Source organism: Lissotriton helveticus, chromosome 3_1 (assembly GCF_964261635.1).
Source record: "Lissotriton helveticus chromosome 3_1, aLisHel1.1, whole genome shotgun sequence".
NCBI classification, from domain to species: domain Eukaryota; kingdom Metazoa; phylum Chordata; class Amphibia; order Caudata; family Salamandridae; genus Lissotriton; species Lissotriton helveticus.
The window spans coordinates 1,534,716,579-1,534,736,161 of record NC_136061.1 but is presented as its reverse complement, the minus strand read 5'-3'; the positions used below and the strand labels follow the sequence as shown (position 1 = coordinate 1,534,736,161).

General features: G+C 42.7%; 1 protein-coding gene across 1 annotated transcript in view; it reads left to right on the top strand.

Annotated features, from left to right (window-relative positions):
• CENATAC (centrosomal AT-AC splicing factor) overlaps positions 1 to 19,583 on the top strand; it is a 119,789-nt gene that overhangs the window by 73,845 nt on the left and 26,361 nt on the right. The gene's annotated exons all lie outside the window — the stretch shown is intronic.

Sequence of the window (19,583 nt, the reverse complement as noted above, 5' to 3'; positions counted from 1 at the left end):
TGAGCAGTTTTAGTTTAGAATGTGGAGTCTGCATAGCCCTTTTTGTTGTAAGAAGGTTTCACTCATTTCTTTGTGGCTGTGCAATAGATCAATATGTGATTAAACCTGTCTCTTCACCTTTCAAGGTAACAGTAAGTCCAGAACATACGTTTATACTCTACATAGCATGTCATACAGTGTGCAGCCTTGTAGTACACCCCTAAGTTGCTGAGTGCTCCCTGAGCGTGACATAAGTAATGGTACCAGGACGATCCTCTTTCCAATAACCTAGAGGTCAAGACTTGTTAAACTGTACCATTGGCTCATTTGATGATTCCGTTCAGTTGCAGACAAAAGGTATGAGTATAGCAACCAAACTCCCAGAGTTGACACGTCTGTAAATGCTGTTGCAGCGCATGCTGTGGGCATTTTCGGAGTGAACGGTCTATATTGCTGGCTTTGCTAATAGGGGACAACAAGCCTTTTAGGACCACCCGGGCCACATGCGGTCCTCCTGGTCTTTAGATGAGCTCCCCTGGTCAACACCAGGTCTGGGCTGCTGTTCACTCTAATCAACCTTAACATTAAAAAGATGTTAAACGGGCAAGCATTTGTTTTCAGGTTATTGAAGTTATAGAAAGGAAGTAACTACGATTTCCTGCACCACTTAACTTTAGTAACAGTTTAATTTTGCAACAAAGAGATGAACATATGATAAAGTCTCTTTAAAATTCAAAAAGGTTATTTCATTAATACGCAGAACCGTTTCACCTTCGTACATCAGATAATGTCAGTGCATTGAGAAGTGTGTTTTTTTAAGTGATATTTTCAAACATGAATTTAAGAAACCATCATGCTTCCTTCCACCCGCACTGACAACAATTGCAATAGTGAACCAAGAGACAAGTCACTACTGTTCACTCTTTGGGTGACCTAGGTTGCTATTATGCACAACATTATAGTTTATTAAATCATACACAGGGGAAGGTTTGGTACAGCACACATCCTGTAATTGTGCATTTTTTAAAGGGCCTCATATAAGATAATAAAGAAAAAGGAGGGAAAGTGAAATAAAACAATTGCCTAGATTCACACAGTTTGGTCAAGTTGGGAAGCTAGGATTGATTCCAGATTTCCTGGTCTCTCATTGTGCAATTCAGCCACTAGATGTACATGCTTCACTCTTTCCCATCCCCCTCCCCTCACCCCCACTCCCAGACCGCCACCCATCTGGCATCAATGCAGCCCTCTGTGTCCCCACAGGACAAACATTTTGGCTCTTGGGAAAATGTTTGCGATTACCCATGAACTACAACGAGCATGTATTCATATTGATTCATGACACCCAAAAGCCTGATATAGTTTAGATAATTGACATCAACGGCTTTATGTAATATGAGACGTAGGAGTGGGTCTCATGGGGCTTTATTTGTGGATAAATAGCCTATTTAAATGTCTTTATAGTTAAGGTCATAAATAGCCACGAATATCGCTGCTGTAGGTTCTTTTTTTCTTGCAGTTGTATATGGCACAAACTTGGCCCAAGGACCTTAGAGATGTTTACATGAGCATCATATTACATTATCCAACATCCGATTTGTCTATTTTAGACACTGGGAAATTCAGCGATTTGCCAAGAATGATTCTCTGGTAAGCCGAAGATGGGACTTGAATCTGGTCCCTAGTTCTAAACGTCTGAATGTTCAGCCACAGTTCCTCCCATTAATAATTGGTAACGTTGTACAAACGTTGGGGTGAGGAGATGACCTTCCTTAACCCAACTACCTATTTAGGACATGCCTGTCCTCTATCCCTGAGATGAATACTCTGGAGATATTATCTTCAGTAAAACAATAGGAATATTTAGTAGGAATCTGTAAGCGATTTTTCCCCTTTCAACATTGCTTGTAACACCACAATAATATCTGTATTGATAGTTTACCAGCTGTTTTTGCTGCTAAATCAGTCACGCTGTACCCCATTAGCCTTAGTTCCAAAACTTCTATGGGCAATTGCACGCTGTAAATGAACCAGTAGCAGTTTCAAGTATGGGATGGTCCCTTTTGCCAAAACCCTTTTAGCTTTCGTTGATTTACCCTTTGAATCACTGAATCCGTGTAAACACCAATTTTTATTGTTATTGTTAAATGTGTTTGTAGCGCGCGCAGCTACTCAAAAGAGTGTCCCGGCGCGAAGCCTGAAATGAATCGTAATTCTGGGAATTAAAACAGGAAAGTTTTCAGCTTTTTCTTGAAAATCCGGGAATCTTGAATACTACGTGGTATTGAGGTAGATCTGTACACAGAACCCGTTCTGAAGGGCCTATAAGATAGACTAAATCTCAGCTACTTATACAGTACATATACCTAAAGTTTTAGTCAGTTGCAGTTGGAATTCTTCATCTTGGAAACTGTCCTGAACTGCAGCACAAGCAGTGAAATTCTTCTGTTTAGTACCAACTGCAAGCCAAGTATAGCCATCTGCGTCAAACACACACTTATCTTCATGTGTGGGTGCTGTATGAGGAGTTTGTGACATTGTTTGTTAGTATTCGAAGAGCTCTTGATATTTCAGTGTATGATCATATTCAAATTGTAGGTTAAGCGATGTCTGGATTTAGTCCTATTGCACCAAACAAAGGTGTAGTGCACAGCATTAACAAATCTTACCTTAGGCGCTGCCTCCAACTAGGTACCAGAGAAACCAGCATAATTTGTTTTTTCAAACTGTCTGCACCACTTTGAGAAGTGTGTCTGTCAGAGTACATCACTTATCTGCAGTTGAATATAATTGTGATTTCTAGGCTATGTTTTCCCTCTTTCTATAGCACATTAGTGTAACCTGAATTATTAAATTCCACTTGTGATTCCTTGTTTATAGATATTTTGTTTCTAACATGCCAGCCAGTAGCCCAAGCAAAAGGGCTGTATGGGCATCAGTCTAATTTTTCTCAGAAAAGGTGGGCTTTTCCAAATCAAATACGTTTCTTTCACTCAACCTAGTGTGACAGTAATGCCCTTAGTGTATATGTAGGCTGTAGGGAAGTACTTTACTTTTATAGAAATGTTTGCGCTCATTGGATATCCCAGTTCATATTCATATCCCAAAAATATTATTGCAAGGAAGGCAATCCTTATCTAAAATGTATTTTGTATCCATTTTTGGCTAGAATATTCAGTATTATGCCCACCCTTTTTTTTAAATGTACATTCAATCCATCAGTAAAATGTATATCCTCATTGTATGACAGTTCGTCATTATTGTTCTGTAACAACTCCATTATTCTTTGAGGACAAACCCGAACTGTTCTTCTCCCTTTAGATTAATTGTTTATATGTATGCTGAATACCTATGAATGTAAAGAGCACCAAATATTTTGTTCATGTGCTATATTTTGACCTAAAATGTAGTTTTGGACTGCCTAAGTGCTAAGTTAATAATGAGCGCGTAACTGTGGCCATATGTGCTTGTGTTGAGTAGCCCAGTACTAGATGGTATGACTTGATTTTCTTAACAGCTGGAAATGGAGTATTCGTAGTCCAGTGACCGGGTACTGTCACTCCCCAATAATGTAATTCTGTCAAAACCACTTTTATATCATGCTTGGCCTCTGCCTTTAATGGATATGTGGCTTGAACCTGTGATTTACTCCAAACAAGATGTATTGTGGTACTGAGCCCACCACTTTAACTCTTATACAATGCTTCAGCATGTTTCTGAGCCCATTCTCAAGCTTATTTTTCGATGAGTCTGGCACTAATGGTGAGAATGCTGCAAGTATTATTTCCTTCCTACGTGGCTTATCCCTATCAGAGAGTGGTGGCAAATCCTGCTCATCTAGGACGATATTTATAATCTTTTGATAAGTGATTGAAAAATGCTTATATTGAACATGGTGTATTAGTATTACTATTTTATAAAGTCTATATGAGCAGTTACATGTCTACCTGGCATCTCTAATTGAGGAGTTGGCCTAACGACTAGGGTGGTCGACATCGAATCTTGGGAACTGGGTTGACTCTCAGCAATGATGCTTAACATCTTGTGATTCTGGGCAAATCACTTAATCTCCCTGTGCCTAACAAAAATGAATGTGTGTCCTCATGTAATGTAACTAGTGCTATGTAAGCACTCTGATAGCCGATTCGGTTAAAGTTCGCGCTATATAAAACCCTGCAAAAAAAAAAGTTATTGATGAGTTGGAGCCATGGTCTGATGTTATTTGAGAGTCTGGCATACTGTTGTGATCTCGGATATAGTGTCTGGAGGTAGCATTGCCCATCTCCTGTTCTGCAGAACTCTTATTTCAAGTCATCAAACCTGCAACTTGTAGGAAATTAGGTTATTGGTTGAGCGGGGTGAAACCCTACTCATGCAACAACCACAATTCTTGTTAGGGTGAAACACAAGCAAACGCCAAAGTAACCTGTGCTTAGCCCTCTGGTAGCTTGGCACAAAAGCAGTCGGGCTTAACTTGGAGGGATTGTGCAAAGTATTTATGTAGCACTTCAAACAGTAATACAGTGAAAACATGACATAAGAAAAATCCCACACCAATTTAAAAAAATAAAGTACAATTTAACAAATAATTTGAGACCAAAACGGCAAACATCCATTCACTAAAACCTTAGATATGCAGTTTTAAAGATTTAGGTAAAAATAGTGCCTAAAAGGAGAAAGCACCAACCGCGGTTATCTGGTCTCTCCAGCCTGAGACAAAGTCACAAATTCAGGTCAACTGCGATGAAGTGCGGGCTCGATGCAGGGACTAAGTTAGACTCGCTGAACAAAGCACCTTAAATCCTGGTTGGGTAGCGTTGTGAGGTCCTGGGTCGAAGATACAACGTGGAGAGGCAGTTAAAACAAGCATTGAAAATGCAATAGCTCTGGCCTTTGATTAAGTTAAAGCCATTTGCTTTGCTAATGGTATTGTATAGCAAAGCAAATGGCTTTAACTTAATGAAAGGCGAGACCTACTGCCTTTTTAATGCTTGTTTAACTTGTGATCAGACGGTTCGTGAAAAATTCATGCACAATTTACCCCAGGGCTGGAAGGACCTAGATAGGAGTGTAGTGGCCAAGGATCAGAGTACACTCACACCTAAGCCATGCGAGGACAATCAAGGACTATGCAGGATGAAAACAGCAGAGAGTGATCAGGATAGAAGAGACAAGGAATGTGAGGAGTGTTGGGTAAAGAAGAAGGGAGGTGCAGGCACAGAGGAGCAGGAGGGGGTACGAAAAATAACAGGTAAAGGCGAGAGAAAATCAGATGAGAGTAATGGGTTGATAGAAATCGAACAAGAGAGAGAGAAAAGAGGCAGGGGGATACATTGAGAAGAACAGGAGAAAAGAGATTAGTGAGTTTGGGATGGAGAAAGGTAGGCCGGCAGAGACGTGTAAGAGGTAACGGTTTGGAGAGAAATGGAGATATAATGCATCCCGGGGGATCGTAGTTGGAGAGAAGAAGGGACAGCAGGCAAACAGGGAGCACTAGCGCGGAGAGACGGGTGCTGGGATGGGCCAGCTCTGCCCTGATCCATTCTCTTGCACATAGATTAATCAGCGCGTGACCTCCCGCATCTTGCTCTATCTGATTCCAATTGCATGTCTCTATTAAGCTCTGGAAATAGGTAAATATTCGGCTAATGACCCTCTGCTCCTAATGACCACCTACAAGTAAAATCCCCAAGTGCCTTTCGAGTCTGGTTCAGAGCATATCTAAATGCAAACGATAGGAAGGAGGAAGGGAGGGCCGAGGTGGCCGGAAGGAAGTCCCTCGCGCTGACTGAACGCGGACTGTTTAGCAATGCTCGCCTCTTACAGAGACACGCTGCAGGGTTCTTCGCATAGACTGGATCACTCTTGCAGATACCTAAAACCTGTAGATAATCCCCAATTTCTTGGTTATACTCCAGCTATTATGTTAGATATGACAATATCCCAGCTGGCCCCTGGAGAGAGTTTGCTGCAGCGACGAGCCGGATTACATCTAGTTAACTCTGCTCTATCCTGATTATGAATGAGCTTGCCTGAGGAATCCGATGAGAACGAGGACAGGAAAAAAAGACACAAAGCAATGCAATTAAGAACAAAACACATTGCAGCTCAAGACCAGAATGAGAAGCCAGCCTCAACCATCTTCTGCCCTTGCAAGACACAACCCATGTGCCTTTAGGGGTAAGAAAACTGCAAAGTGCAAAAAATATAGTGCATGGCAGGTAATGAAGGACAGTGTGTAACTCTGCAAGTGAGGTAGCCAATCCCGGTGGGCGGGGCTAAAAGGAAACAACGCGGCAACAAGTAGGGACTAAGAAGCCTCCTTTTCAATCGTTAGCCTGGGTTTTGCATGCAGGATGACGCCAGTGAATGAGGAAGCTGGGCAGGGCTTCAACTCCACCTCCAAGAGCTTTGGAATCTGTATTGATTCCAAGAAGCTCTTGTATGACGAGAGCAGCGCATGCACGCTGCTTTCGCCAGCCGAGACCTAAAAAGCTGCGATGTGAGGCCCTGCAGTGAATATGCGTTACTCAGCGGCAATCCTGAAGAAGCCATCGACTGGACAAGCGATGCAAGGTCCTGCATTTTCAAGAATGCTGTAGACAGAGGCTTTCAATGCTAATTCCTGTGTCAGAGATGTGATGCGCAGCAGCACTTCTGAGGGCCTGTGATATGAAGTCCTGCGTCAGAGATGTCGTGCATTGGCAGCCGATGTGAAGATGCAAGAGTATGCGTTGCGCTGCGTCTATTTTGCCCAGAAGGCCACAGTTAGGCTGGCAGAGCACCTTCATGCCTACTTTCAGGGGTCGAGTACTGGAGTGGCATCACTTTGGGGGGAGGGATGGCGGGGGCAAGACTCACAGCAGACAGAGTCCAGGTCCAAGTGCCTCGTTCAAGGTGGTAGGAGCCTTTTCTGTCCCTAAGGCTCTGATCAGATCATCCCACTAGCCCTTGGAGTCACTCGGGTGCTCCTGGGTTCAAGATGCATATCCAGTCCTTTTACCCTGGCAGCAGAGTAGCAGTCCTTCTTACAGGAGTGCGACACAGCAGTCCTTCTGAATCATCTACAGGTCCAGAGGTGTACTGAAGAGTTGGGTCTGAGGGTCCAATATTTATACTTGGTGCTAGCTTTGAAGTAGGAGAAGGTTCTGGAGGTTTCTACCCTCAAAGATGTTTGAAATGTCCTGCCTCCCTTCCCTGCCACAGCATGTGCTGAGGCAGAGCCTTTGTGATATGCAAGTGTGATAGGTGACAGCTTCCCTCCGCATCAAGTTAGAGAAGGCCCATCCTGTCAGGACCTATTTTCTCTTTATCGCACTGTCTGGGAGCAATACACAAAGACCAACTGCCAGCTACACTTTGTCACGTGGCCCAGGATACAGGCACCAAATAGTTAGGACAAGAAAATGGCTACTTTTTAAAAGTGGCATTTTCAGAATTGTGACTTAAAATCTGACTTTACCATTTAGGAGGGTTTTAAATTACAATTCTTTAGACACCAAACTAGACATTCCTACCTGCTCCCAATTGAAAGTTATCATCTTTTAAATGTAATAAGGTAACCCAATGTTAACCTATTGGAGAGGTAGGCCTCACAGTAGTGAAAAACGAATGTAGGAGTTTTTCACTAATAGAACATGTAAAACTTGAAAGAACATGTCCAACCTTTTAAGTTCACTGCACCCTGCGCTATGGGCTGTGTAAGGCCAATTCTAGGGATGTCACATATGTATTAAAAAGGGAGGTTTAGACTGGGCAAAATGTTTATTTTGCCCGGTCTAAATGGCAGTTTTAAACTACACACACAGGCTGCAGTGGCAGGATGGAGTCATGTATTCAAAAGGCTACTGAAAGTGGGTGGCACAATTAGTGCTGCAGGCCCACTAGTAGCATTTAAGTTATAGGCCCTGGGTACATGTAGTACCTCTTTACTAGCAACTTATTAGTATATTACATGTGCCAAGTGGGTGTAAGCGAATTATACCATGTTTGAAGGAGAGATCACAAGCATTTTTGCACTGGTTAGCAGTGGTAAAATGCACTGATTCCTAAAAGCTAGTAAAAATAGGTTCAGAAAATAGATGGGTTAGAGCAAAAAGTTTAGGTAGGACCCTACAGAGAGGGCCAAGTCCAACACTACTTAAGGAGTATCTGCTATCCCCAGAAACCTATGCATAATGTGGAGAATCTTCATCAGTGTACTGATACCAGTCTGGCTTCTCTATTGTTTTATGGCCTCTCGATTGATAACTCTATCTGTACTCTTTCTGTTCAAGTGATCCAGTTTGGGTTTACTATTTGCCCTTAGCTTCTTTTTCAACACGTGACCTTTATCTCTTGGTATTTCTTCTGCCTCGCCCATAGGCTTGCGATGTGGTTTAGGTTGCCGGTTACCAATGGTATCTCGACCTATAGTGGTATCCAGTTCAGAAATAATTTTGGGCAACTTGTGCTCCATTGTCTTTGTCGCCCCAAAAATACAAAAATGACCAAGGGATCACTGTCCAAGTTGTTCGACACAAATTTCTTGAGTAAAAATACCTATATTGTTGAGTCCTATTTCTTTATAAATGTATATGCTTTTTGTTGTAATGGGAGTAGATGGCCCTTGTGCACCACAGTGCCTATTCTTGCAGTCTATCGTCCATCCTAGTATTCTAAATATAGATATAACTAAAGAGAAACTATCTTCTCTGAGAAGGATAGAAACATGTTGACACTATGGACAGGAAAGGTTTATTAAATGCTCTCCGTTTTTAATTTGTATGCACATGAGGGTGGTAACTATAAAGGTGCAAAGCTCAACAATCCTCGAAATAGTTTAGTGCTCATTAAGAGTAGTCATTTTCTTTCTATCTGATAGGGTGTGAGGCTGTTTTAAGAACACGGTTTACAACCTAATAAGAGCTCTTCAGGATCCAACAACAGACCAGTAATGTTGGGGCACATTGAGCAGGCCTGATGATGAGAAATGCTGCTGAAAGTTGTTTGGGGTTGTCATTCTGTTTTTTAATAGAACATTTAGATTATCAGAGAGTACAGACAGTACTTACAAACATACAACCTGTGATTCTTTTTTGTCAGACTCAGACAGTTAATCTTTAATGAGCATTAAAACTAATTGTTATTATTGGAGTTGTATGTTATACTCTGAGTGAGTAGGTCAGACCTTTTTAATAGTCAGTTTCCTCTCTGTTCTCATTCGTGTTGATCCACACTCTGTGTGCTTTTATATCTCGACTGATTGGTGACAGTATGACATGAATTATACACGTTTCACCGGTGTTATTGGTCTATAATGGGTGAGATTACCAAGGTGCAGGATGGACTGTTCCCATGAGGAGCAGGCTCAGTGCTGATTTACCTTAGGTGGAACTCTGGGGCTGATTTGGAGTTTGGTGGACAAGGTCCACCCCCCTCATTTTGAGCTGGGCAGACTGTAAATTGTATGCAGATGGAGTAAAATGTACTTGGTCAGTGGAAAACTTCTCTGAGGGCCTGACCAAGAAGGAGCTGTCCACCCTATTTAGAGTGGGCAGCCAGATGTCTTTTTCTCATCTGCCCATTCCTACCAGGTATGTCCTAGCGGTAACTGATGGTAAAAAAAAATGACTACTATATCATGGTAGTAAACTCCCATGGTGTCAGGGACATTAGTTTTATTTTTCGAAAAATAAACTCCTTCTTTAAGACTTGTTTTTGAAAAATAAAATACTGTTTTTCAAAAATAAAATACTTTGTAAACGTTTTATAGCGGGCCTTTATGTTTGACAGAGCCTTTTATTAAACGTTTCCTACATGGACAGGAACAACTATGACCGCAGTTCTGGGCAATGTATATAGATGTCCGTGGGGCCAGCGAACATCTCTTTTGCGGACAAAGTAAGGGCATAGTGGCTGACAGAGTTTTCTACCACCCTGTCTGCCTTTACTCAGTCCACCAATCCCTAAATCACAGCCTCTGCCTGGAGTAGCACAGTGGACAAAACATGATGATTTGGGATGCATTCCCAAGTGACTTCCAGTGGTTAAACTATTTGCAAGCATTCGTCCTGTCAACGTTTGGGTGTTTGAGGGCCTGTAGTGTGCCTGGAAACATGACTCTGGTGCAGTTTTCCAAGCCTACTACTGCCAATGCTTGTGAATTACAAAAAGTAGTACATTTTAACCTATTCTAGGAATACTTATAAGAGTGCAGTTTTTCTACTTTTTTGATAAACTGGTCACTATAATATTGAAGTTCTCGGTCCATAAAAAAAGGAAAACGTTAAACCCCCTTCGTGAAATCAGAACAATGAGAACAAGCATTGGAAATGCAATAGGTCTCGCAGCATTAGAGTTAGTGCATTTAGAATTGTTTATGGGTTTTTTGTTGTAAATCTTTTGCATTTTTATTTTTTGTAGCCAATGCTAAAGAATTACAAATCAAAAAAGCAATAAACATTTGTAAAAGCTTTAACTAAAAATCCTGTGAGACCTATTGCACTGTGTGAGGGTGAGGTGTTGAGGGTGAGTGAGGGTGGGGGTGAGTGAGGAGTTGAGTGTGAGTGAGGTGTTGAGGGTGAGTGAGGTGTTGAGGGTGAGTGAGAGTGAGAGTGAGTGAGGGTGAGGGTGAGGGAGGGTTATTGTGAGTTAGGGTGAGGGGTTGAGGGTGGGTGAGGGTGAGGGTGAGGTGTTGAGGGTGAGTGAGGATGAGTGAGGGTGAGTGAGGGGTTGAGGGTGAGTGAGGGTGAGTGAGGGTGAGTGAGGGTGAGTGAGGGTGACTGAGGGTGAGTGAGTGTGAGTGAGAGTGACTGAGTGTGAGTGAGTGTGAGTGAGTTATGAGACGCCTCACGCCTGTATCATAGTGAGGTGCAAAAGGAGACGCACGGTGCGAGAACCTTACAAATATGAAAAGCTTGCAGCATGCCAGATGCTAGGATGCGCGGGCGTGTGTGAGATACAGGTACACGCGCGAGAAGCCCTGATGTGGAGCGGGAAATGCACAATGATGAGCATAGTTCGATATACAGAACGAGGTGGCTGTGTGTGGGTGGTACTCAGAAGTGTGGTGTTTGCGATGAACACAGCACGAGAGCCCGAGGGAGATACTTGAAAACTGTGAGAAACATTTCCAAGCGAGTACACCGCACGAGGTCACAAAAGAGCAGTGCATGAGATGCTCACAACACAAGAACAACAAACTCAAGTATGTGGGAGACAAACACATGAAGCATTTTGTATGTAATGCGTGGGGCTCCTCACACACGGGAAGGTGGAGAAGGAATAGAAACACAGAAGTGTGAGGTGGGAAAAGATCGTTTAACATGGGAAACTGGTGTGAGGTGCCAACAAACGAGCCCTGTGTGTGATTTTACCACACAGGGTAACCCTGGTGTGAGAATACGAGCGTGTACAGTGCGTGTGAACCGCTCAGAGCGCGAGAGGCTCACACACACGGGTGTGAGATAGACGCCGAGTATGGGCGAGTCTGACGCTCTCGAGACGCCTGGTGTGTGCCTGTGATGCCCCTGTAAAGCGCTCTGACACCTTGGATAATATTCGCGCTATATAAAATCGCATTAAATAAAATAAATGAAAAAAATAACATGGAAGATGCTCACAGACGCAGGAATAGTGTGAGATACTCGGAAACATAAGCGTGTTGTGTGTGACTCTCAAAAACAAAGTGTGTGAGGTGAACACCGGTACCATGCCTGTACGAGATTCAGGGTGCGTGAGATATACTCAAACACGTGGCGCCCGGTGCGTGAAATGTGTAGAGCTGCGACAAGCATTGTGTAGAGCTGCGACAAGCATAGTGCGTGCGACGCTCACAGGCAGGAGAACCGAGCTGCCCAGCCCACCCCCTCCCCCAGGTAGAGACTGAGGCCGGAGTCGTACACAGAAGCCGAATGCACGTGCGACACAACTGCAAAGACCACGAACAGTACTAGGGTCTTATGGAGAAATAACCCCCTGGGGACTGTAACTGGTAGTCAGACCGTGGGAGTTGCACCGATTTTATGGTATACGCCAAAATAATGCAGTTTAATAGGGCATTCTCGAAATCATGTACTCCTCCTGCCTAGACGTGTAGCCATATGCGATAGTTCTTGTATTGAAGGTGCAAAATGCGTTGTACGAGGCAAATAGAAAAGAATAAAAACAATAAGGTTCGGAGGTGGTAATACACGTTTAATCTCATTTCCATACAACACAAGGGCTTCTGTATAAATATGCTCAGATTCAAGCCATATGCGATAGTTCTTGTATTGAAGGTGCAAAATGCGTTGTACGAGGCAAATAGAAAAGAATAAAAACAATAAGGTTCGGAGGTGGTAATACACGTTTAATCTCATTTCCATACAACACAAGGGCTTCTGTATAAATATGCTCAGATTCAAGCCATATGCGATAGTTCTTGTATTGAAGGTGCAAAATGCGTTGTACGAGGCAAATAGAAAAGAATAAAAACAATAAGGTTCGGAGGTGGTAATACACGTTTAATCTCATTTCCATACAACACAAGGGCTTCTGTATAAATATGCTCAGATTCAAAAAAACATTTGTGTACGCGAAATGAGTGTCATTTCTCCCACCGAAGCCTAACAAATACTGCAGGAATAAAATATATCAAGCGTGTACAAACAGAGGAATCCGGGGTGAGGCGTTCAGGCTGGCTACTTGCATATCTCGTTCGAAGCAACAAAAGACTTGCGCTTCGTGTTGCCGCCACCCGTGGTGACTGGAAAGCCATTTTAAGTGAGCGAGAAGGAAGGCGAAAGATAATGGCCGATGCACAGGCTTCAAAGCGTGAGGCGGCTTTCTCTGCAGTGCTGACTCAGGGGAGGGGGCGGAGCGGGGCAGAGCGCCATGTGGGTGTGAAGAAGCCGGGCCTTTGAAGTGAAGCTAAGCTTCACTTCAAAGGTGTCGGAGGAATGCGGGCGGCTGTGCACGCGCTTTTAAGCTCAATGCACATGCGCATTGAGCTTAAGTCACGGGCACTGCAAGGAATCGCCACGATTCCTTGCAAGTTAGATAAAGAGTCGATGAGCCCCTATAGTCTCGCTTGCTCGATGCGCATGCGCATCGACAGGCGAGACCTAAAAACCAATGCAGATGTAGCAGACCCGATTCACAGCCACCAGAACCAGACCAGAAGTTAGAAATCATTTATTTGGTGGGGTGTCACACCTCACACACCCCCCATGCTACACTCTTGTGTATGGGTCCAGATTCCACAAACATTCATCATACCTTGTTGCATGTTTTTCATCTTTTTATGGCAAACCCTAATACCAGTATACAGTTCTATTCATATATAATTATAGAAGGGTCTTTGTAAGTATGGGTACTTAGAAGTTTTATATGATGCTTTTTCCTGAAAGACTCCTATCCTATTCCTCGATGTTGATTTGTTTTTTAGCGCTCTTTCAAAGCTTGTGGTGGTACGACTGTTGGCTCACCATCGGGTAACAGTATATAAAGAGTCAGAACTGATTAAATACCTAATCTTTGACCAACATATAACATTTTCATAATTGTTGTAAACAGGAACAGTGGTTGCCATCTTGTGATGGTTAGAAAGCCAAGCAATGGCCTCACAAATGCAAAAAATGGTTGTTGGTTTATTCTTTAATGTAGAAGTTTGACTACAAATCTAGAGCCATGGCATATCTTTAAACAAACGCCCCCTAAATGGTTTTGGAAGCTGCACTGCTCTTGCAAATTTTTTATCTGGCTCTGTATGTTTGTTCACATTGAGCTTGTGTCTCGGAAAGGTGATGGGCAGTACATGTACGTCAAATGTCACATGTTGGGAACAAAAATATTAGTCTGGCATGTGTCTTTTATTACGAAACTAACCTAACCTGGCAACAACTATTAGTCTCTAAGTCCAGGCATCGAAGCTCAAGTTACGTCGAGTATCTCCTACAAGTATGTGGTGAAGTCTTAAATAGGCAAACTATCCTTTAAAGAATCTTCTCGCTAGAAATGTACAGACCCTTCAGTGCATTTTTCCACACATCATAGTCCATCCTGGTACTTTTCAGTGTTGCATACTGTCTGCATTTTCGATCCTACTGGAAGGCTCTGGGGAAGGCTCCCAAGACTGTATCCAGTCAAAATAGCATGTGAACATGCAACTGTGTTCTCATGCTGTGTTCACTGAAGATTCACTGTTGAATACACAAATACTTTGTTTACGGCTTCTCTCCAGCTCGGCCACTCCTGGTATATATTTTAGCTAAAGAAAGACGGACCTCATACCTTTGCGTTCTAGGAGCATTTCAACCATTCTTTACTGCAGAATCAACATGCCGTAATTTCTTAATAATACAGTTAACCGTTTAGTACTTCGTTTACATTGATTTTCAACACTTGTGTACTAGGAAACAAAAGAATTTTGCTAATACTACTAATAGATGCAAGCCACAAACACCAGTCCATGACCGGTCGGTATTTTTTAAGTAACTATTTTCAAAATGGCAAACAAAAATCCCCCTTTTTTCAGCCATCACATTTTGGGGGTGGGGGTAGTAAAACGCAGCAGTGGCGTTTCGTGATTACTCATTTTAAAGGGTACAGGTATCCAAAATAGTTAACCCTATTTAGCCACTTTGCAACTTATATCTCAAAAACTACTGAAGGGATTTACACCAAACCAACAAAGTAAAGTATTACGTTCATGACAAGTTTGGCTTAAATCCATTCTGCAGGCACAAGCAAAATTTCCTCTGAGAGGTAGAGCAATAAAACACTTCTCCAAACTCTTTCGTTGCCCCCTCAACCACAAAGGCATTTTTTCCCTCTGCATGGATCGGCACAAAAATTGGCATGCCAAAACGTTAGTTGACTACAGGGAGAGCTGGAGCTAGCACGAGCATCTCAAGGCGACTCGAAGCCCCATTATTGAACAGCACAAGGAGGCGCCAGCTACCACGCTGCTAATGCTCCTGCGTCAGCGCCAGGAAGAGCGAGGGAAAGGCCACCTCCTAGGCTCTGGGGCTGGTCGCTGTTCCTTCAGCAAGACTAATTTTTAATATATAGGTATCCTACCTACGTTTAGATCTTGCTTGTTTCCCTTATTGGTTTTTTTAGGGTTTTTTTTTTTTTTACTGGGGCTGGACCCCGTCACCCAGCTGATTTGGAGCTAGGTCTGTGGGGTGCCCGGACTGTCCTTGTTGGGCCTGTAATTGATTTTGTTTTGTTTTTCTGTTTTAGCTGGGACCTTCTTGTGACTCAGTTTTTAGAGGGCTTCTCGGGGAGTGGGCTGTTACTATTGCTGCAGTATGGGGAAGAAGAAGGAGGACTCTCAGAACACGATTGACAGATGTCCAAATACAAGCAAAACGTTATCCTTCCTCTGTAATGCAATGTGGGCCCTTACAGAGGTGGTTTCATGTGTGGAAGATCATTTAGCCACCATTCAGTGTGAGCCTAACCCTGTTTAGGGGCAAGGGGCTTCCTCTTTGTTGACTGTCGGACACTCTGCTAGCCTCCCACGCACAGCCCCACTCCCTGAAAACCTCCTGCCGAGGATCTAACTAGAGACTTTTTCCTGGTCTCTTCTCAAGATCCGGCCTCTGTTATACATGCTCAATTTGCAAGAGTACAGAGGGAGTACAGAGGGAAGGGGCCAGGCCAAAAAACAAAATCTCGGGCACCTAATAAATCAAAGGTAGACATCAAACCAAAAAGGGCAAACAAAAAAGTGCCCCCCATCTCGAGCCAGCCCTTCATGTTGTGCCCTGCTCCTGTTTTGATTCTTTTCAGAAATTAGAGCTGCTTATTACAACTTAATTTGAGTTGGCGCTTTGTATCTCCAAGGTGGACCAATTTGAGTAAACTGGGAGATTTTGTGGCTGCAACTGTCATTTCTGGCCATGCTTAATAAATCTGGGGTGCCACCTGATTGAACAGCCCCCAACTAGGGGAGGGAGGTCGTGGGCGAAGGTGTGCTGACTCCGTCATCGATCTTACCTCCTGCACCCTTTCCCCACCTCCTGTCCTCCAGCCTGATTGTCAGCCACAAGGGTACCCAACCCTAATGGTCAGTATACTCCCCAGTACCTAATCCATCTCTAGCTCATTGGCAAACATGTAAGCGTCACCCTAAATCCCCTGTGGCCTTCGTGGGGACTTTATCTTGTGATGTTGTAATCCAGCTTCCCCTGTATCCACTCCCTAAGTTTTGGTTATAGCTAATGTTCTGCCCCCCACACCACCTCCTTCAAGTAAGAGGCCCCCGAAAGTTACCAGTAGCTTAAAAACAAAGTAATTTAGTGGCTGTCTGGTTGAGAAAACTTAGATCACTTTTTTTTTGAAAAAATGATTGTAGCCCGGTGAGTGGGTTTGATTGGCCATTCTGACAAAATCTTGGACGGTGACTACTGCATTAAATTCCGCAACACCTGGCGGGCAGACAACATTTTAAACGGGGTCACCCAGAGCACAGCCCCTGGCAGTAACCTCAGCCTGCTTTGCCTGGGTCTCTTATATAAACCACCGCCCTGAAGTTTGCAAGGAGGGCTGGGGCGGGAATACCGAATATCGACCAAGGGGTTGGTGCTTGCCGTCCTTGCCAATCAATAGTTTGGGGTACCCAATTTACCCTTGTAGGCTTGGGCAACAATGTAGAAGGTAAAAAGAGCCTGCAGGGGATTTGATTTGAAGAAGACTATTTGTTGATCACAAATAAATCAGGGGGTTAGTCCTACCGGAACTAATGCCAGAGTGTCATCAGACAACAAAACACATAAAATGTCAAAATATGAAAAAGCACGGGAGAACCTAGTAGTTTGAAAAACTGTATCTTGTTTTATATTTGAATTAAATTGGAGTACAAAAGGATAAAACACATCAGCAAATAATAATCATGTAATTAAGTCAAATCAAAATAGCCTCACAATACATGAATAAGCATCTATTCCAATTAAATTAAATGCAAAGAATCTCTGAATGAGAATACAAATTGCTCCACAATAACTACATTTCTGAGGAATAGAGGTTAAGGTCGACGTTTCGGTCTGTTCGGCTGTAGTCCATCAGACCATCTTCAGGACGAGTGGATAATAGCTGAGATGAAAGACTCTTAGACAGAGTGTCAGTGACGTGTTGGAAATATAGTCACTGCTGTTGATTTAGTATTGGTTGGAGCAGCCCGCTGCCAGGAAACAAATGAATGGTTTCTACTGCAGATGATTAGCTATTATTAGGAATATGAATTTCCTGTACTGCTCCATAGAGCAAACTGTGTATACATGCAACTGGAATCGCTGCAGGAAGCTGTATGTTCGTGCACGATCTAAATCTATATGTAGCGTGTCGACAAGGAATCAATCGGCATTGCCAGCAGGAGCAGGCCTCTACTCTAACATTGAGTAATCGCTTTGAGCCACTGCTTGTGCTAAACACCCAGTATTTACTTGTTCCTGGGCCGGATGATCTCGCTTTGTATCTCCACCCATGGCATTTCTGTTACCCTCAAGTTGATGAGCTGGAATGTTGCTGGGGCCCAAACTAAATTAGACAACAAAGAGTGCATTACATTTCTATGCGCTCTTATTTGCCTACAAGATACCTGGGATGTTGTGCAGAATCTGTTCCTAGATGGTTACGCCACGTTTGTTTCCAATGCCAGGCCCTCTGCCCACAGAAGAGCCAAAAGGGGGTCAGTTACTTTCATAAAACTGAGCCTTAACTTTAAAAATGGAAGGGGTTGTAACACACTCACCTCGTATTTTTGGCACTCTCCTGAATGTTTTCAAACCTGTACCGGGTCCTGGTTGTGAATGTCCATAATTAAATTTCAGTTAGGGTAGAAGAGGACGTGGACCACAATCTTAAAACTTTTTTAGAAGATTTCACAGCTAGCTCTCCTAGATTCACAGTGTTAGTGTTGGGCGATTTCTTGTACTCCTGCACAGATTTTTATTTGTGTAGACGTAATGATTTTTTTGGTATGCATCGAATACACCTTAAACACGAGTTCTGGGCATAGCTGAACAGCCCCCAGATGATTTCAGATTCAGTGTTAACATTTTGTAAATATGTTTTTATGCATCTGCTGCTTTTTCTTCATAATTATGGATGTACTGCTTAAATGTTTCTAGCTCAAACGGATTAAAAGTTACTAGAAATGTGGCCACATATTCCTGCCCGGTAGAAGACCCTTTTTAAAGGTTGATTGGTCGTCTTTCAGTTGCTTATTGCTGTTCTTTAAAGTTGTACTAAGTAGGTGAATTTGTTGCACAAACATTGTAAAATCACAAAATGTGCTGAATTATGCCGCATAATTTGCAGTTACTTGCTTCATAATTTAGTCATCCCAGTTGCTTATTTTGGTCCTCCACAGCCTTCAAATTCTAGTGGTCCTGATTAAGGTGTAGCTGGAAAACTACAGACACGTTTCGGGTCAATTCTCTGTCACTGAAATTGCTATGCGCTTCAGGTTTCCACTTTTTTGTGTTTAGTGTGTACAGTAGTTTACCCTCAAATACTTTTTCTAAAGTAAAGAATGACCTGCATATTCAATTTATTAAGTGTCAACCTGTTTTGCAATTTCTGAACTCGCACTACATCCTGAAGTAAGCCTTAACTGCTGAACCTCAGCTGTCAAGTAACAACTTGAGTGCTAAAAGTGAATACCTGAGAGTTCAGTTTGAGTGCAACAATATTGTGGCAACAGGACACCAGTGTTCTAGTTATTGCCCTGTGACTTCTGTTTGCTCTTGAATACAATTTTTTTTTTAAACTTCACAGCATATATAAATTTCCAGTGGTTGTTGGGATATTGGTCTATTTTGGGGGGGGGTTAAAAATCTAGTAACTAATAATCTGCTGGTGCTAATCTCAGCATGGTAAAAACGGGTTATAGTAGTCAAAGGGGCCGATGCTGCTATGTTCAAGTCTTGTACCGTATGGGGTCAATAGCAGGACTGACTTAAGCAGTTTCCCTCAGCCTCAGTTAACTCCGGAAATGTTGTCTTAATTGGGAAAATCAAATCCATTTGTGTTCACCTTGGAATAGATGATCTTTAATATTTCTGGACGTCGTGGTGTAGATTTGTTACGAGACTGTTAAGGTTATTTGGAGAACTTTATAACCTTAAGTCGTATTATTGGCTGTTCATTTAGTTGCCAGTTTCTTTTATCTGGTTTTACACTATTATTCTTGTGGCTTGACTTTCACCACTCAAGTGGTCCTTCTTTTATATCGGAGTCCATACGTTCATTTTTATCTGATATATTATGTTGGAGGTAAACTGTTTATTTGCAAATATTGCCTCCATGTTTTGCGTTTTTTCAAGGCAATTTCTTTGGTTGCTGTGGTAAGCGGACAGACACTGCAGTAGGTAGAGGATTGGTGTTCGGTGATGAGCCGCTTTGTATTTTATTACTGTTGAAACTAATTCTGTTGTACTGATTAACCAGTTTTAGATTGCAACAGTAGCATGTTTCTAGGCATTTAGAACTGATATTGCTTTTTCTGACACCCTTTCATCCACTAAGGTTTGGTCAGGCTCTAGAATGTTGACATTAAGCCTTTTATGAATACGTATGACTATTTGCTACAGGGTGCAAAAACATTGTAAACTGTTCTACACTATTTTAACCAC